This window comes from Lacerta agilis, chromosome 14, assembly GCF_009819535.1.
Source record: "Lacerta agilis isolate rLacAgi1 chromosome 14, rLacAgi1.pri, whole genome shotgun sequence".
In the NCBI taxonomy this organism is placed as follows: domain Eukaryota; kingdom Metazoa; phylum Chordata; class Lepidosauria; order Squamata; family Lacertidae; genus Lacerta; species Lacerta agilis.
Genome location: NC_046325.1, coordinates 33,204,543 through 33,224,427, shown reverse-complemented (window position 1 = coordinate 33,224,427; position 19,885 = coordinate 33,204,543). Strand labels below are relative to the sequence as shown.

General features: G+C 46.7%; 1 non-coding gene across 1 annotated transcript; it reads right to left on the bottom strand.

Moving 5' to 3' along the window:
* Positions 1 to 4,400: 4,400 nt before the first annotated feature.
* On the bottom strand, positions 4,401 to 4,475 carry TRNAT-GGU. The gene has a single exon. It is a non-coding gene; the product is annotated as a tRNA-Thr (tRNA).
* Positions 4,476 to 19,885: the final 15,410 nt, after the last annotated feature.

Genomic DNA, 19,885 nt, shown 5'->3' with positions numbered 1-19,885 from the left:
AATGTTTACAAAGTTCCATTATTGCAAAAGTTTTTCAGTGTTAATCTTGTGCATTTTTTTAAATCACCATGTTATTTAACAATAACGTATTATGTCCTTTAGAGGAGAAATTGTGAATTGCAGAATTTTAAACACCCGTCGTCATCCTTGGCTTCACTCAATTTTGTTTATAAGACTCTTCCATTTTATTCTAGTCATGAGGGTGGGGGATGGGGAGGGGCCTCACAAGTGGAGTAGCCTAGGGCCTCTCTTCATCTAAATCCGGCCCTACCTCCTGGCTAATCTGTGGTGTAGTGGTTAACAGCGGCAGACTCGTAATCTGGGGAACCGGGTTCGTGTCTCCGCTCCTCCACATGCAGCTGCTGGGTGACCTTGGGCTAGTCACACTTCTCTGAAGTCTCTCAACCCCACTCACCTCACATAGTGTTTGTTGTGGGGCAGGAAGGGAAAGGAGAATGTTAGCCGCTTTGAGACTCCTTCGGGTAGTGAAAAGCGGGATATCAAATCTAAACTCTTCTTCTTCTTCTTCTTCTTCTTCTTCTTCTTCTTCTTTCCCTTCAACTCTGTTGATAACTGGCTGCTTTCCATGCTCTTGTAGAACCTATCCCGAGTTTTAGGGTTTGGATCAGCGGCATCCTATGAAAGCCCAGCCCTGGAGCAAATCAGCCTGCCAGCATTCCCTGGTCGGAGGAGATGCTCCCGAACGAAACAGGGAATGCAAAACAAAGGAAAACAAACTGCCACTATTCCCGCCTCCGCGATGAGTAATTGCCAATTGCGGTCACCCAAATCGCTATGAATTGTACAGACGGCGGGTCTCTCCCCAATGAGCCAAAGCAAGCCCCGCCTTCTGAGTTGCCTGCGATGCCCAAGAAAGAATTCACTCAATTCTGTCTGGGACAGGGTCCTCTAAATTGGATTCCCCCACCCAGGGCTTCATCCTATCTCCGCCTGGCTGCCTGCAGAGTGTTCTCTAAGTTGTAATTAAGCAGTGCTGTGCTCTGTGTGGTATATTTACATATCTAGGGAACCCTAAGCTTTTTAAAAAAAAAGGGGAGGAGAAAAAAAAAGAATAAAACGAATAAGTGATGGTAGATGTATAATTAAAGGGCTATTAAGAGGCGCCTCACAGTCTCTTTGCTAGGACAGACGTGCTGCGGGCGGATTTCAGTTCTGCTTGCTTTACCACCCGCCCTTCTGTACAGCCAAAGGTGGTCCTGGGAGGGAAGGCCATGACCGGGTGCAGATCCAAGACCAGGTGCAGCCTTGGTGGAGGAAGGTCGGCATGGACAACTGGTGGACCTCTGGAAGTCTGGAAGCCACATTTCTTCCTATCACCTCATCTCGGGTTAGTCTAGATGTTGCATTCTCCAGGGCATCCCTGACACAAGCCTCCATGCATTATTCCATCCATCCATCCATCCATCCATTCATCATTAGAACTCACAATGGTCTGCCCATATCCTGAGTTGTCCAGCACCCATTGATGACTGTTGCTGGGGAAATCGCTACAGCAGGGCGAGAGCCCATGGTAATGCCGGGAGGAGGGTCACAGTTTTCCCAGCCCTACGCTACCTGGTGGCCTCGATTCATGTCAATCCCTATGGCAAATGGAATATCTAGGCCAGTTCTTTCTCTGTCCTGAATTACTAAAATGGTGATTCAACACAGGTAAAAGAATGGGGTGGGATCACACACACACACACACACACACACAACACACACCTGCTGGCCCTTCCCTTCCCCTGATGCATTCGTCAGGACTTCTGAGCAGACGATAGCTTTCTCCAACCTGGTGCCCTCTGGAAGTTGTTAGACTCCAACTCCCATCCTCCCTGACCACTGGCCATGATGGACTGGACTGATGGGAGTTGGAGTCCAATGACATCAAGAGGGTGCGACATCTGGGAAGGCTGGAACAGAGTCCACCAGCATCTAAATCAGGGCTGTGGAATCTATTTTTCCAAAGACCTTAAAGATCTTTTCCTTCTGATCTGCTTTTCATTAAAGATGGTTTTAAACCATTGCTCTTTCTCTGTTTAAAATTGTGTTAAAATGTTTAATTTGTAATATCCGGACCACAGGGGGTGGACTAAGCATTTTGATGATGCTGTGTTAGTTTAAAATGTGTTTTCATAGACTTTTTGCATGAAAAAGAAAATGAAAGAATGACATATGGATTTGGGGATTGAAGATAATGTTGGTTTATGGAAAGTTGTTTTATGGGTGTTATATTGAAGTGGATGAAGTGACTATCGTTTATATATAGCGGACCAATGAAGAATTTGAAAATCTTTAATTTCTGTATTTTGTCCTTTCTATTCTCTCTTTTCTATCTCTTTCCCCCCCCCCAACATATTCTCTCTGTTTGTTCTCGTTTTTTCTCCACCTTTCCTTTTCCTTTTCCTCTTTTCCTCTATGTTTTTATTTTATTTTGATTAATGTTGGTTAGAAAGATATTGGCATTAAGTTTTGTATCTCTCTTTATAAACTCTTTGCTTTTTTTACTATGTATTTTGTGTTCTCATTTTGTATTTTTGTGTTGTGAACCGCCCTGTGATCTTCGGATGAAGGCTGGTGTACAAATTTAATTAACAACAACAACAACAACAACAACAACAACAACAACATATAGTTATTATATTCCACCCCCCTTTTATGATGGTGGTTGTGAGTTGTTGCTAGAGGGCTTTTGTGTTGAAAGGCACTGTCAACAGACTGAAACAAACCAATGAGCCTAGAGCTGTCAAGCTCTGAAATTCATCCAGTACCAGGTAATTTTTCAGACGTTCAGTGCCACCAGGCAATTCATCACTACCCATCAGCTTTTTTCTAACTTCCATGCCTCCCATTAAGGGCCATGTGTGTTTTGCAGTTGCCCCAGTCCAAGAACAGTGATGAAGCGCACAGGTGTGTCATTGCTGGATGGAACCACCAACATGCAAGAGTTTTGCACTACACACACACACACACACACACACACACACAAGCCCAAAGCAACAAGATTGGACAAGCAGCAGCAGCAGTAGCTGCAGCTTGTGTTGGGTCAGATCCCGACATCTCTGACAGATGATCAGTGAATTGACTTTGTCAGCACCAGTCTACTGGGTGATGGAGGGACTGAATTCTTTCTCTCTCTTTTCTCTCTGACACCCCCACACCCCCATCCAAGGAAACAGTAGACCAAGGCTGCAGTCTTACACTCACTTACAGTGCGGTTTTATACATGCTAGTTCCATTGGGCTCTATAGCAGTGGCATAGCATGGGTTGCTGGGGCCCGAGGCAGGAACGACCCCTGCTTGCCCATGCAGGGAGGAGCCTAGCCAGCCACCATGGCCCTTGGTGGGTGAACCCACCTGACACCTATGGAGAGGAGCACCAGGCCAGGCCACATGCGGTCATCCCTTGCCCACCTCCCTCTGTCCGTGCTAGCTCACCGTGAGCCTGGGCTGCTATGCCGCCTTTGCCGGGGAGGGGATCCCCACGGAAGTCAGGGCCTGCCTGGTTACGCCCCCTCAGAATTTTGCACCCGGGGCCATGCCCCCCCCCACTACTATAGGGTTTCTTCCCAAGAAACCAAGTAAAGCATTGCAGCCTGCTTTGGGGGTCTGATTAGTAGGGTGTGAGGCGCTTGCAGCTGAGTTGGTTGGTACATAGATGTGAATCCCACTGCTAGGCAGGGGCGTAGCAAGGTAAATTGGTACCCGGGCAAAAAAAAAAATTGTCAAACCCCCCCCCCCCGGCATGGGAAGGTCAGGTGGTACCTAGTGCGGAAAATTTCTTGTCACCCCCCCACACACATTGATCCCCCCCCGCAAAAATGGTTTTACGTTATTTCATATTTTCTTACAAAGGAATAATAACAAGTAATAATAAAAATACCTTTTATTTATATCCCACCCTCCCCGGCCGAAGTCGGGCTCAGGGTGGCTAACATCAGATACATAACATTGGTATAAAATCAAACAATTATTAAATTACCTCCTAAAAACATCTCAAAATTAAATTAAAGTCTAATTAGATGGCTTTCCACAGGGTTAGGGTTGGGAACAGTAAGTGCTCCACTGAACTGAAATTTCAGCCTTCATGACATAGGAAAACAGCCAAGTGAACAGCTATTTTGGTGGAGGAAGGTCAAGATATTAACCGATATGCATGAAATTTCATATATAGCTATATAATCCCTAGTGTAGTAATAAGACCTTCGGAGCAGGCATCAAAAAAATAATAATTTGTCACCCCCTCCATTATGGAACCTGGGGCGACCCGCCCCCCCTTGCCCCCCTTGCCCCCCTTGCTACGCCCCTGCTGCTACGTAGAAGAGTTCTGTAGAGCATAGAATCACAGAATCATAGAACTGTAGAATTGGAAGGGACCCTGAGGATCATTTAATCCAATCCCCTGCAATGCAGGAATCGAACCTGCAACCTTGGCGTAACCAGCACCATGCTCTAACCAACTGAGCTATCACAGGGTCTGTGAACAGCTGGGCAGTGGGGGAAAGCAGATCAGCTTTTTTTTGCTGCAGTTTTTTGAAGCGCCATTTTACAAAGCATTTTCGGTTTCAGAATCAATCTATCAATGCAGAAAAATCCAACCCTTAAAAAAAACCCACTTACTGGCTTTCGTTGATGTTGTCTTGGGTCTAACGAATGACATTCAGATACCGCCAAGTTTAATGAGACGTAAGCACATTTATACCCTCTTCTCTTTCAACATTTTGAAACCTAAATAACCCTTCTGTTCATCCTGTGGTTTCCTCTACAGCTGGTCCCTGGAATTCATTTCCTAGGTACTAGATTTCGCAAATAGGTTTGTCATTCAGTTCTGCGGCAAAAATAACAGTGCGCTTGAAATACATAAAGACACACAAGGTCTGCAGAAGAACAAAAAAAGGGGGAGGGGGAACCCCTAACTGTGAGAGTGGGTACCCCATAATAGATTAACGAGGACTGATATGTTCAGTGGGCACAGAACGCTAGGAAGAGAAACCCGGAAGACAGGGGAGTTGAGATGGGCCCTAGGTTATGGTTGCCCAGTGCATGTGACATCATGACATCACATTGCGGCATGTTGTCATGATGTCATGATGTCATACTCACGCCCCCAGCCTCAGAACCTTGGGGCCTTTCAGGGGCCTCCCCTGAGCTTCCAAATTAGACCCAAGTCCTTCGGCATTAACCAACTACACAAAACCTGCTTCTTCAGCATTCATCCTGTCCACCCTTTATTGAGAATTCTTTGTGCTTTTTAATGTGGTGGTTACACAACAGTGAACATTCAACGTGACTTGCTTGCGGGTTGTTTACACACCTTACCGTGGTCCATTCCACATTTTTCAGTGTCTTTCCCCATCATCTGAAGGCAACCCTGTATCGGGAAAATTTTAATGTCTCATGTTTTACGGTTTTTTATGTGCTGTGGGCCAGCCAGAGTGGCTGGGGAAACCCAGCCAGATGGGCGGGGTATATACAATAAAATTGTTGTTGTTGTTGTTGTTGTTGTGTTGTTGTTAGCAAACTGCGAAAAGTCCAGGATTGTATCATCATTATTGTTATTCTTTTAGTGGATTTGTTGCACTGCACAAACAGAAAACCCCAATGCACACGTGAATCGCTCCTGCAAGATATTGACAGTCTGGAGGCACCCGAAAACTGAACCTTTCAACAGCAGATCTCCCCACTGTCCACCCCTGCCGGTTGCGTTGCATCAGTACTGAAGAGCATGTAGCTATGAACTGCCCATCTCTGCAGATGGATTCCCTTGTCCGGGCACTGCCTCTCCCACCTGCCTCCTTCCACAACAGCACCTTCGTTAACTCTGGTTCGCTGGTCACCAAACGAAGTCCGGAATTCTCTAATCCGTCGGTGACCTTCAGTGGAACTTTCGCAAGCTGAGCCATGTAACCCAATCCATCTCAATTCCAACTCTGGCAAGGCATTGTCTTTAGCTCTGGGCCTCTGTTTCCACTGCTCTTTCATGTGGGAAGGTGTGGAGGTAGGGAAAACTCCCCCACCCCCTTTTTTAAACAACCCAACCGGTACAGATGGTTTCCCCACCCCTTGCTGCCCAGTCTTTGTGTTGCATCTGCTTCCCCTTCCCCAATCTTGGCCTCCTCTCCTCCTGCTAATTTTGGAAACTGAACATGACACGGGGGATAAGACACATTGGGAAATAATCCAAAGGCAGCTCCGGATCCTGCTCTTCTCTTTGACTGGACCAAACAACAGCAACCTGGCCTCTGCCTGTGTCTTTGCAACAGAGAATGTTGAATGTCCCGGGTTCAAGTCCTCAATCAGCCATGAAGCTCACTGGGTAACCATCGGGCATTCATGATCTCTCAGCCTACCTTATACAGACTATACAATAAACCAGGCACGTCCAACAGGTAGATCGTGATCTACCGGTAGATCACTGGATGTCTGTGGTAGATCACTGGTAGATCACTGGGCCCCTCCAAAGAAGTTCAACAACCTTGGCTCCCCTAAAAAAAAGCTAAATGTTTTTGCCCTGCACCCCCCAAAACAGGGATTTCCTTCTCTCTAAAAAAGCTCAACAACTTTGACCTGAACCCCCTTAATTCTGTAAGCAGATCACAGTCTCTTGGGAGTTGGCCACCCCTGATATAAAACAGTAGAAACTAATACAGTAAAGGGACCCCTGACCATTAGGTCCAGTCGTGACCGACTCTGGAGTTGCGGCGCTCATCTCGTGTTACTGGCTGAGGGAGCCGACATACAGCTTCCGGGTCATGTGGCCAGCATGACAAAGCCGCTTCTGGCAAACCAGAGCAGCGCACGGAAACGCTGTTTACCTTCCCACCGGAGCGGTACCTATTTATCTACTCGCACTTTGATGTGCTTTCGAACTGCTAGGTGGGCAGGAACTGGGACCGAGTAATGGGAGCTCACCCCATCGTGGGGATTTGAACCACCGACCTTCTGATCGGCAAGCCCTAGGCTCTGTGGTTTAACCCACAGCGCCACCTGCGTCCTTGGTACTAAGACAGCTTGGCTCCCAAACAAATCAGCTCCAAAACACTGCGATCCCAGAAGTAAGTGTTCCGGCTTGCAAACGTTTTCCGGAAGCCGAACGTCCGACGTGGCTTCTGCTTGAGCGCAGGAAGCTCCTGCAGCCAATCGGAAGCCACGCCTTGGTTTCGAACGGTTTCGGGAGTCGAACGGACTCCCGGAATGGATTAAGTTCGAGAACCAAGGTACCACTGTAATATGAAAAACAATTTGCAGTTATAAACAAATTAAAATAACCCCAGACCCAACTAAAACTTTAACCTACCCCCCAACACAGCAAAAGCAAAAGAAAAAGACCCCCATTTAAAACGCCACAGATTTAAAGCTATTTAAAAACATTTAAAAGTGTTTTAGACGGTTGCCCCAATCCCAGAGTTTGTTCCCGTGAGTCTGGGCCCCAACCCCTAGGCCAGGTGGAAAGGGCCTTGCAGGGGGCGGTTTTCAGCACTCACTGCTAGGCACAAAGGGATGTTGTTCAGATAAAATGGGAGGGGTGAAACTTGGATGAAAAGCAGTGCAGAAAAGCTAATCCATTAACAATACCATTATTGTTATTTATTAAATTTTTATACCGCCCTTCATCCGAAAATCCTAGGGCGGTTTGCAACAGGGAAATACGAAATGTTTTAACACGAGCTTGATCTGCAGAAATAAGCTGGTGAAATGTTTCAAAACACGACCACCTGCTATTGCCTGAGCATCAAGGTGCAGCTGCAAGAGTTGGTTCAAAAGCTGGCCACTCATGGCTGTGTGGAGGGAAGCAAGTCTTGCATTGCAGCAGGGGGCTGGACTGGATGACCTCTGGTGTCCTTCACTGGCGTAGAATTCTACACCCGTTTCCCCCCTGCACAAAGAAAACAAAACAAACCACCCTGCTTAGGTTTGGCATCTTTGTATGTTGTCTTTTTCATCATTTGCAGCCAGGTTAATATCTCTTATTCCCTAGAGCCAAACACTTTCCATCAGCTCTAAATTGCGGAACGGCTACAGGTGCTTGCTTCAGCTTGTCTTGGGGTGGGAGGAGAGAAATGCTTGCAGGGTGACACACTCTGCCGGCATGGTTTGACCACGGTGCAATAGCAGAGCAGTGCTTTCCATGCAGAGGACCCTGGGTGCAATCTTTCCATTTAAAGAAAGGGGATCAAGTAGAATGGGATGGGAAAGCCCTCTCCCTGAGACCTCAGAAAGCCACTGCTGTTCATAAGGGGTACTAAAGGAGCTCGTGGATGTAATTTCAGAGCCTCTGTCTATAATCTTGGGGAACAGCTGAGGTCCCTGTGGACTGGAGGCAGGCAAATGTTATCCTCACCTTCAAAATGGGGAAAAAGAAGAGCCAGGTAACTAATGACCGGTGAGCATGTCATCAAAACCAGGAAATGTCCTCGAACAGGTAATTAAATGGTCCATCTGTGAGCACTCAGAAAAGGATGCTGTGACTAACTAATAGTATGGGTTTCTCAGAAAAATAAAATAGAAAATTCTTTCCAGTAGCACCTTAGAGACCAACTGAGTTTGTTCTTGGTATGAGCTTTCGTGTGCATGCACACTTCAAAGCTCATACCAAGAACAAACTCAGTTGGTCTCTAAGGTGCTACTGGAAAGAATTTTCTATTTTGTTTCGACTATGGCAGCAACCACGGCTACCCACCTGTAATCAGAAAAATAAGTCATGCCCGACAAATCTCATTTCTTTCTTTTTGATAGAGCTTGGTGGATCAGTGGAATGCTGTGGATTAGTGTATCTTGATTTCAGTAAGGCTTTTGACAAATCCCCCATGGTAAAGCTGGTAAAATGTGGACCGGAAAAGGTAACTGGTTAGGTGATGTTCTGTCAATGTGTTATGGTCCTTCTCATGGCAGCTTCCTATCTCCCCAGCAGACAATGCATTTGAAGCAACAAAAGCCCGACATTAAACAACCAATTCCTCCAAGAAGTATAACTGTTCGGCACTCTGAACTTCATCCTTGTTGTTGTTGTTCAGTCATTCAGTTGTGTCCGACTCTTGTGACCCCATGGACCAGAGCATCCAGGCACCCCTATCCTCCACCACCTCCCGCAGTTTGGCCAAACTCATGCCAGTCGCTTCGAACACTGTCCAACCATCTCATCCTCTGTCGTTCCCTTCTCCTAGTGCCCTCTATCTTTCCCAACATCAGGGTCTTTTCCAGGGAGTCTTCTCTTCTCATGAGGTGGCCAAAGTACTGGAGTCTCAACTTCAGGATCTGCCCTTCCAGTGAGCACCAGGGCTGATTTCTTTAAGGATGGATAGTTTGATCTTTTTGCAGTCCATGGGACTCTCAAGAGCCTCCTCAAGAGTCCCCATCCCTGCACCATGGGGTCAACAGAACTTCATCCTTATGAAGAAGCAAAGGGTGTTGATTCTTTTTCACACTATTTGCTACGCAGGTGGATAAGACAAAAGTGAGATTAGAAATTCCCATCCAGAACCAAAATCTCACCAGATTTTGAAGGTATGTGATGCTACATCAGCTCCAGCTACAATCAGATGAAAGTCACCTCCCAGCTTCTTGCGGGGCAGCAACACCGAGCTGCATCCAAGCTGGGGGGAGGGAAGGAATGTTTGCACGACAGGAGACACCCCCTAACACCTCCCTATTTTCCCATCCCCATTGGCCTTCTCTGAGCTCTGTGGTCACCCATTTCACAAAGAACTTCACATCCAGCCCTCGCAAATTGTTCTCCTTTTTCACAGAAGTCCCTTGTGGTGATGTTGATGACTCAACGCCCTCCTGGAGACAACCTAATCTCCCCGTATACCCTAAGGGATTGCTACTTGTAAGCAAACTGGTTAAGAAAGAAACAAAGATTCCACTCCTCTGCCTCAATTTCTGTTTCTGAAGGAGCTCTTTGGTTCTGAAATAAGGGAGAAGTTCTCATCACGCTGTCAGGCCTGGAACACACCGTGAGAAAAATCCAAGGCTCTTCTTTCTGGCTCCCAACATCTGCAGGGACAGACAAGATGGGAGAATTCATCTGAGAAGTTCCCCAGCTGATTCCAGAACACAGAAAAGTTCAGCAAAAGGTCATGGTAGACATGGGTGCAGGGTCTCCTCCAACTCCTACTGAATCAGTTGGGTGAGGATCACTAGATCCATGCATCACACTATTTTATCACTCTGCATCCCCCACGGAACTGTGTATTGATAATAGGTTATCTGAGAATTAGAGGATCTTTCACCCTATAGCAAAGTGAGGGTGTGACTATGGTAAGGATGGAGAACCTTTGACCCTCCAGACATTGGGCTACAACCTCCATCATTCCAGACTATTGTTATTCTCTCCAGGACTGGTATTAGAATTAGAGACCACGTCAACTAGAAAGCCACAGGATCCCATCCCTGTGCACCATGGGGTCAAATGGGTTCCGTAGCTTTTGTATTTCTTCTGGTTGTACCCCAAAAGAGCTGAAGTTGACCTCCAGAAACATGGTTTCAAAAGCTGATGGAACTATGTGCAGTTGCTTGTGTGATAAGTCACTGAACTGCAGGTGACAGTGAAGGTCCTGGACCAGTTCTGCCCTCCCAGACTGGCTAGTGGACCTTCCTGGGCAGGAAGGAATACAAGAGGACTTCCTGTCTGAGTGGAACTTTGCTTGATACCAAGTCCTTCTGAGCTTGCTATATTTTCCTATATTTCTGATTGGTTTTTTCCTGCTGCTCATTTAGCCCAAGTCTTCACTTGTCCTTGGAGCCTGATTTGCTGTTTGGTGTGACTACTGGACTTATTCTATGACCTCCTACTTCAGACCATAGATGGTGTTCTTGGCCTTGATGCATGAACAGTATAGCCAATACATTTTGGCGTGCCTGTTGCAGGTACATATTGAAGAGTAATGCCCCCAAAGTAGGGTTCTTCGTCTTTTTTCGCAGTGGTTGACCAGACAAGTCCATCAAATCTTCAAGCTGTCTTCCACTATCTGAAGGTCTGTTACATGGAAGATGGAGCAAGCTTTCTGCTGCTTTGGATGGTAGGACCTGAAATAAAGAACTCAAGCAATAGGAAATGAGATTCCGACTATACATTAGGAGGAACTTTCTGACAGTAAGAGGTGTTCAACATCCTCAAAAGGTGGTGGACTCTTTTTCATTGGAGGTCTTTAAACAGAGTTTCGGTGGTCATCTGTCTGTGATTCTTTAGCTGTGATTCCTTCATTGCAGATGATCCTTGGGGATCTCCTTCCAACTCTACAATTCTACAATTCTATGAAATAAGACAATCATCTATAACTTGGCTGTGATCTACTTGGGGCTACCTTTGAAGGTTACCCGGAAACTACAACTAATCCAGAATGCGGCAGCTAGACTGGTGACTGGGAGTGGCTGCCGAGACCACATAACACTGGTCCTGAAAGACCTACATTGGCTCCCAGTACGTTTCCGAGCACAATTCAAAGTGTTGGTGCTGACCTTTAAAGCCCTAAACGGCCTCAGCCCAGTATACCTGAAGCAGTGTCCCACCCCATCGTTCAGCCCGGACACTGAGGTCCAGGCTAGACTGCCTTCTGGTGGTTCCCTCACCGCGAGAAATGAGGTTAAAGGGAACCAGGCAGGGAGCCTTCTTGGCAGTGGCACCCGCCCTGTGGAACACCCTCACATCAGATGTCAAGGAAATAAACAACTATCTGACTTTTAGAAGATATCTGAAGGCAGTTCTGCTTAGGGAAAATTTTAATGTTTGATGTTTTATCATTTTTAATACAGTGGTAACTTGGTTTAAGAGCAGCTTAGTTTATGAACAACTTGGATTAAGATTGCTGCAGACCTGGAAGTAGATGTTTGGCTTGTGAACTTTGCCTTGGAAGCAGAACATGTTCCGCTTCCTGTTGAGTGGTTCCATTTGTAAATTGAGTCCCTGCTGCTATGGGAAAGCACGCCTTGGTTAAAGAACGCTTTGGTTTAAGAACGGACTTCCGGAACGGATTAAGTTCGTAAACTAAGGTACCACTGTATTCTGTTGGGAGTTGCCCAGAGTGGCTGGGGAAACCCAGCCAGATGGGTGGGGTATAAATGATAATTTTGTTGTTGTTGCTGCTGCTGCTGCAACAACATCGCAGGACACACTCATGAAGGACCAGAGCACCTGTAAGCAGCACATGCTCAGCTCAAGTACTTGTTCCCAGCACCCAGCTCCCGGTCCTTTCACATACAAAAATTCACTCCTGGTTTTCACCCAAGCTTCACCCAAGCTTAGTTCATCGTCATCATCACCACCATTTCCAGTGTTATAGCTGAGCCCCAGTCAAAATAAAAAACTCTTGGGTTTGCCTATTTCGTTTTAGCAGTATCTTTTAAAGCTTTTGTGCTGATGCTTTTCTTACACAGTTGGGAGTCAGTAACCCTCACCGATCGACTGCAAACCCAGATTTCTGCTAGTAGATCCCCATCTGCTTTCTCCTTCCGCCACCATACAGGACTACATGACCCAAGTTCACCAATAAGCACAGTTATATAAATGGCAGTGTTGTTGTCTTCTCCCTGTAGCACCTTATTAGTATCCAGCTATTACCAAATTATTACTGAGAGAAACCCTTGGGCTTTGATTTTTAATCACACGGGCCCATGCCATCAGCTGCCAACAAATTATTTATTTACCATATTTATATCCCACGCCTTTGACACAACGGTGTTCCCAGGGTGCCTTTGCAATGAAAAATGAAACCACAATACAGGATGACACACATATGCACGAATCTCAAAACAGTGGATAAATCTCAGAGGGTCACAGCAAAATAACAGAACAATGCCTAACTTGAGATGGGCACTTTAGGTTTTCTCATTTTCCCTATCTTGGGTTCAGCTTCAGATTTCAGCATCAGCTTGTGATTTATTTATTCCTACATGAAAATTCACGCACATGTTAGTGCGAATTTTACATAATAGACACTTGTATGCAATTTCCCTGTGTGTGTGTGTGTGTGTGTGTGTGTGTGTGAATGCAAAGCAATTTCCCCATATATAACACATTTTGGTATGCATTTTTCAACACATTACGTGGCTGGAGAACTCCATTGCAAAATTCAGAGAAGTGTGAATCTTGAAGAACAGCTGTGTTTCAGTTAACACAATCTTTAGAAACGTACAAATCAGGCAAGTTTGCTTTCATTAATTAATTAATAAATCAAATTTATATACCACCCTTCTTCTGAGTCTCACAGGGATGTTTACAGTATAAAAACACACACACAAAATATAACACAACAAAAAGCCAAACAATGTGAACTTAATTGAATTTCTTCCTCCCCCACCCCTACTCCTAAGTGCTTAAAAGTGGTGGGGTGTTGTTGTTTTTTAAGGGGGTTGTAGTCTAGCAACATTTGGAGAGCTGCAAGTCCCCCATTCTTGTCCTGTACACAAGAATCTAGGAACATAAGCCTGCCATCAAAATCGGAAATCAATGGGAGAACATTCCATTCTCCCAAGGCATTCTGCTGCTGACCTGAAAATGGGAATGTAAGCAACTACCTTATACCAGGCCAGTATTGTCTCCCTTGACTTGTAGTCTCTTCCTTTTTTTCAAGACACGGTGCGATTGGGCAGCAATAAACTAAACCCTTCTCTCAAAACACAGCATCCAACAACGCTGATTGTTAGACGATTCGGGGCAGTACCTCTTCAACGCAGTGTGTCATTAAACTATGGAACATGTTGCCTCAGGAGGCAGTGATGGCCACTGTCAGGCTTCGGGGAATCAAATCCCTCCCACAGTGGCAGCCAAGAATCAGAGAAACGATAAAAGTTCTTACCAAGCAATTTATTCAATAATTCACAGAGAGTGACGAAGGAATGCAGCTTTCCCTAAAAAAATGGCGTTGCTCCAAGTAAAGTCCCACCCCCCTACGTCTACCCTATTTGACGTCACTCCTGCATCAGCTATTCTGAGCTTTTGCCTCTGAGCTCTGTTCTACTCCCCTCAAAGCCCCCTGTCCGGGAGAAGGTGGGTCAGGAATGCTCTCCAAGGACACTGAGTCTGTCAGCTGTCTCCCCTTCTTCTCTTCTTCTTCTTCTTCTTCTTCTTCTTTTCTTCTTCTTCTTCCTGTTCCTCCCCCAATATTTCCCAGTTTCTCCCCTCTGCAGCCTCTGAACTATGCCCTTCTGCAAACCACCGTTCTAAATCTATACTGTCCTCCTGTTCTCGGGAAGGTTCAGAGGGGTGTGGTCCCTACCATTCCTCCTCAGTCCAGCCCCTGACAGCAACCAACATGGAAGCCTTTAAAAGATTATTAGACCATTTCACGGAGGACAAGGCTATCCATGCTGCTAGCCATAGAATCATGGAACTGTAGAGTCGGAAAGCATCCCAAGGGTCATCTAGTACAGCCCCCTACAATGCAGGAATCCTGCCCACAGCCGTCACTGAGGTGGGCTTGAACCACCAAAATCTTGGTTAACAGCCTGGCACGCTGATCCATTGGAGGCCATGCTGTGGCTTCACAGTCTGCAATGAGTCCGAAAACCAGTTTCTGGAAACCACAGAGTGCTCTTATGCTTAGGTCTTGCTTGCCAGTTTGCCGCTGGCATCTGGTTGGCCACCGTGAGAACAGGATGTTGGACTAGAGGAGCCAGTGGCCTCATCCAGTATCCTTCTTATGAGATAGCCCAAGTTAATCTATGCTTCCTTGTTTACTCAAGAGCTAGAGGCCAGGGTGTTTTCTTCTCACAAGCTGGTGACCAGAACTCCATCCTTCTGCTTCCTGTTTTCCACAATGCCTGTGCTGTTGGTGAACACGCTTTCCGTTGGGGAGCCAAGAAACCTTCCCTTGCAACAGGGCTAACTCAGCACTGGCTCGGACCATTGTAAGCTCCCAGTACCCCAAAAAAGCAACCGCCAATCATAGCCCGGTATAGTTTGAGAGGCAGTCCTTCTGAAAGAAGCCTAGGTTTGCTGCAACCAAAGGAGGTGTTGCCAGCTTCCTACAGATGAGTAAGTTACAAGGGTGTTCGCTGTGGTTCCAAGATGGATTGCTTTTGTGTGGCTGGATGTAGACATTTGCCGCTGTGTTGGGGGGTGGAGAAATTGCCTACGTGGAATCCTGGCCTATTCGGTTTCAAATGGTGGGCAGCTCACCGTGGCGAAACACCAGCCCCAAAGAGCCAGTTAAATGAATCCATTTCCCATTGGCAAGCCCAGAATGTTATTACCACTTTATGTTTTGATACGGTTTTGTCTCTAGTGTGCTGGGGAGTAGGTTAAGGCCAGGGCAGTTGTGACTGCCTGCCACAGTTAAGCTCACAAGCCCTCTTTCCCATACCAAGGCGTGCCCCTTCTTCCCTGTCACGTGTTGGCCATCCATGCTATTCATCTGCTATATCATCCCCTACAAGAGTCCTGATTTGCCAGGGACAGTCCCAGAATTACAAAAGACACCCCAGCTTCTGATTTGATCCTGGGATGTCTCTACAGTGGTACCTCGGGTTACAGACACTTCAGGTTACAGACACTTCAGGTTACAGACGCTAACCCAGAAATAGTACCTCGGGTTAAGAACTTTACCTCAGGATGAGAACAGAAATCGTGCAGCGGCAGCGGGAGGCCCCATTAGCTAAAGTGGTACCTCAGGTTAAGAACAGTTTCAGGTTAAGAACGGACCTCCAGAAAATTAAGTTCTTAACCCGAGGTACCACTGTATTTCCCCTGCCAGTGCCACTGTGGGCAAGGAAGAGAGTCTGCTGCCACAGAGACCCAGCCCTGTGTGGCACACTGGCTCTGAGGGGCAGGCAGAGGGCAGGGCTGCCCTGGGTGGCAAGAAAGGGGGAGCAGAGCAGAGAGCAAAGAGTCTTGATTCTTTAATAATAATAATATAATAATAATAATACTAAAAATACTATACTACTACTACTACTACTACTACTAATAATAATAATATATTTATACCCCACCCACCTGGAAGCCACTCTGGGCGGCTCCCAACAGAATATTCAAAACACAATAAAACATCAAACATTAAAAACTTCCTCAGATGTCGTCTAAAGTCATTCTTTCTCATTCTTTCCCCCACTGATTCTGAGCCTAAACATCTGCCTGAAATTTTCTATTGTATTTGCATTAATGTTTTTTTCTAACAGACTTTTTTGCATCTCAGTTAACTTCAAGCCAATTACGTGGTTTTGCACATTTTCACCCTCGCCTCTGTTTTCTGTTGTACTCGGATGCATTCGCGACTCACATTATTAAGACAGTTTACTATTTCAACATTGGCTTCTTTTTGTGGCAAGTGCATGGTTGCATTCTTCTGTAATTTTATGTGTAATGAAAACAAAAAGAAATAGATTGAGCCTCATATGAGTATATCATAGAATGTGGTGTACGAAGGGATCCCAAGGGTCATCTAGTCCTGGCCCCTGCAAAGTAGGAACCTCAGCTAAAGCATCCATGACAGATGGCCATCCAACCTCTGCTTAAAAACCTCCAAGGAAGGAGAGTCCACCACCTCCAAGGGAGATGGTTCCACTGTTGAACGGCTCTTACTGTCAGAAAGGGCTTATGTACACATGTCTATCCTTGGGACGCAGATGGCATTGTGGGTTAAACCACAGAGCCTAGAGCTTTCCGATCAGAAGGTCGGCGGTTCAAATCCCCGTGACAGGATGAGCTCCCGTTGCTCAGTCCCTGCTCCTGTCCACCTAGCAGTTTGAAAGCAAGTCAAAGTGCAAGTAGATAAATAGGTACTGCCTGGTGGGAAGGTAAACAGCATTTCTGTGCACTGCTCTGGTTCGCCAGAAGTGGCTTAGTCATGCTGGCCACATGACCCGAAGCTGTACCAGCTCCTTTGGCCAATAAAGCAAGATGAGCGCCGCAACCCCAGAGTCATCCGCGACTGGACCTAATGGTCAGGGTCCCTTTACCTTTACCTTATGTCTATCCTTCTGGGATGCTATCCTTTTGAAAGGGAGCATTTCGGTGGCTTTAGAAACATTCCCTCTATTCCCCCAATTGCAGGTGTGAGCACCAGCCCTAAGGATGCCAAAACTGCATGTACAGAGAGAGTTGGAAACGCACAGGTGTGCAGAAGTCCAAAAATCTTTACAAAAATCCCCCCAACCCTAAAAGAGCCAATGAGAGCAGTGGACACAGAATGCTACGTGTCTATTTTCTTGTTTTCCTTGTGGATGGGATGAGAAATAAGGAGAAAGGAATGGAATGGAGGAATGTCTCGGTAGAGGGAACATAGCTGTTTGACTGGAGCCGTGAAATGAGCAATTCTCACTGCGGCACTTGCTATTTCCCATCTCCATAAGATCACCCTGATCCCTCGTTGGGAGGGATGCCAAGAGATGGTGTGCCTCTGCCATAGCACCTTCTGCGTCCTACGGTGCGAATCTCTGGTGTGAAGGATCATCTCGCCAGGGGTGAATAAAGCAACAGGTCTGTGAATTGCTCAGCACCAGGAGGACATGGGGAAAGAAATGGATGCTGGTGTCAGATGGGGTTCTTGCACATGAGGCTACACCAGCTGCCACTGGTGTGTGCGTGGAGGTTAATAGCAGCTGCTGCTAATGCCAATAAGGGCAGCACTCCATAAACTTTGAATCCTAGACACCACCAGCATCTGTGTCCTCCCACACCTGGGATTTCTCCAGTCCTGCCTTAAGGGTGTTTTCAGAGGTCACACGGTCACTGCCTTTAATGCATCTCTGGGATGGCGATTGCAAGCAAACACACACACACACACACACACACACACACACACACAACTGCTTGCGTTGCCCCACTTTTAAGTCCCACCACCAGCCTTTAAGCTGGGGGGTGGGGAGTAACCAGACCTCTAAGGAGAGGAGACCCAGCCCATCTTTCTTTTCGGTCCTAAGGTGTGTCTCTTCAGTCCCACATCCTTTCACGTGTGACCACACTTGCTGCCCATCAGGATTTCAAAGGAAGAGCCGCAAACGCTGAATTACGCACCACGTGAGCCAACCTGATGGCTGAGTTCTTTGTGTGCCCTCCCCAAGGGAGGTGCAGAGAGCAGCGGCATGACAAACAGCCTTTTTCAGTTGTGGCTCCCTGTTTGTGGAATGCTCTCCTCGGGGAAGCACTGTCTGTTTTTTAAGCAACGGACAATAACATTCTCCTTTTTTGTTTTTTTTTACCCAAGACCACAGTTTTGAACTGGGAGGGTAGTTAGAGTGGCCTTTGTTGCACTCATCCTTTGACTGGGTGGGTAGAACTAGATCCTTTCAAATATATGGTCAGGTGTGCATTTTGGTTTTTTTGTTTTTGTCTTTTGCCGTTTTTTATCTGATTTTAATGTCTCCTTCGGCAACTCCAGCAGCCAAGCTGGTGCCAAATGCATTGCTCTGCTTTGCTTTGGGCCACATCAGCGAATCTGAGGGGGGGGGTCTTGTCATCTGGGTGGCCCAAGACCTCCAGACACACTGCCCAGGCTTGCACCCCAGGGAGGTCATTTCCGTGCGCTAACTCAGTGGTTTGACTTCACCCCGGAGGTGCACTCCATTGTCTCTTGAGACAGAAAGAGGCAAACATATTTCATTTTTACTGTTATAATCATAGTAATAACTTATGACTTGTACCCCGCCCATCTGGCCAAGCCCCCCCCCCAGCCACTCTGAGTGGCTCCCAACAGAATATCAAAACATGATAAAACATCAAACATTAAAAACTTCCCTAAACAGGGCTGCCTTCAGATGTCTTCTAAAAGCCAGATAGTTGTTTATTTCCTTGACATCTGGTGGGAGAGCGTTCCACAGGGGGGTGCCACTACCGAGAAGGCCCTCCTCCTGGTCCCCCGTAACCTCACTTATCGCAGTGAGGGAACTGCCAGAAGGCCCTCAGAGCTGGACCTCAGTGTCCCGGCTGAACGACGGGGGTGGAGGCTCCTTCAGGTATACAGGGCTGAGGCCGTTTAGGGCTTTAAAGGTCAGCACCAACACTTTGAATTGTGCTCGGAAATGTACTGGGAGCAAATGTAGGTCTTTCAGGGCCGGTGTTATATGGTCTCAGCGGCATAAGCATAAGATAGCCCTCAACAATGGAAAGATGGCAATCAAGCATTTAATGTCCATGAAAAACTCCAACTCCCATCATCCCTGACCACCTGACCCCGTGGGGCACACTACTACGGCAGCATTGCTGTGAGGTTCAACGGCTGCTTTGAGAAGCAATGATCAGCGACAATGATTATTTTAACCCGGCTCGTTTTGGCTGCAAGAAGTGGCCGAGCTGGGATCGAAATACACACCAGCGCCTTCACTTGCCTGTCTCTCCATAGGTATGACAAGGATGGTGCTTGTCACCTCTGTCAAACGAAAACACTAAGCTAAGGATGATTAATCCAGGAATCCCTAGGCCGAGTGTGAAACTAAACGGCAGGTTGAGAGGGTTTCTTGGCAACATTCTGTAAGGGTGACACTTTCAGGTGATGTTAGCCGTGACGACCTGTGGATGACTCTTGTGCTACAAAGCTTTCTCCATGTTTGCGCCTCTTTGTATCTCTCTCTCTGTCAAAGGCTGTTTCATCATATCCAGGCTTGCTGGATTCCTCGCGAGCCATAATTCTGTGACTCACTTGTCCTCGGGACGAGTCGTGGTGCGAGGGCCACCTGACAGCTGGTCATGTCGTCCTCTCAAGCCATTCGACTCTGGCAAAATTATATACTCGCTCCCCAAAGGAGGCTTTCCAAACGAAGAGCAGGAAGAAGCACAAAAATGCATTTTGATAACTCTGTGTCTAAATGCTGGGTGATGTTTTCCATTTTCACAGAATTCCACATCAGGCTGACATAGATTTGTTGTCTAACTAGAATGTTCTCCTGCCACAAAAAGGAACCGGAGAGATCGTAGTTTTGCTGACTTGAAATCTCTAAGAAACAATTCTCA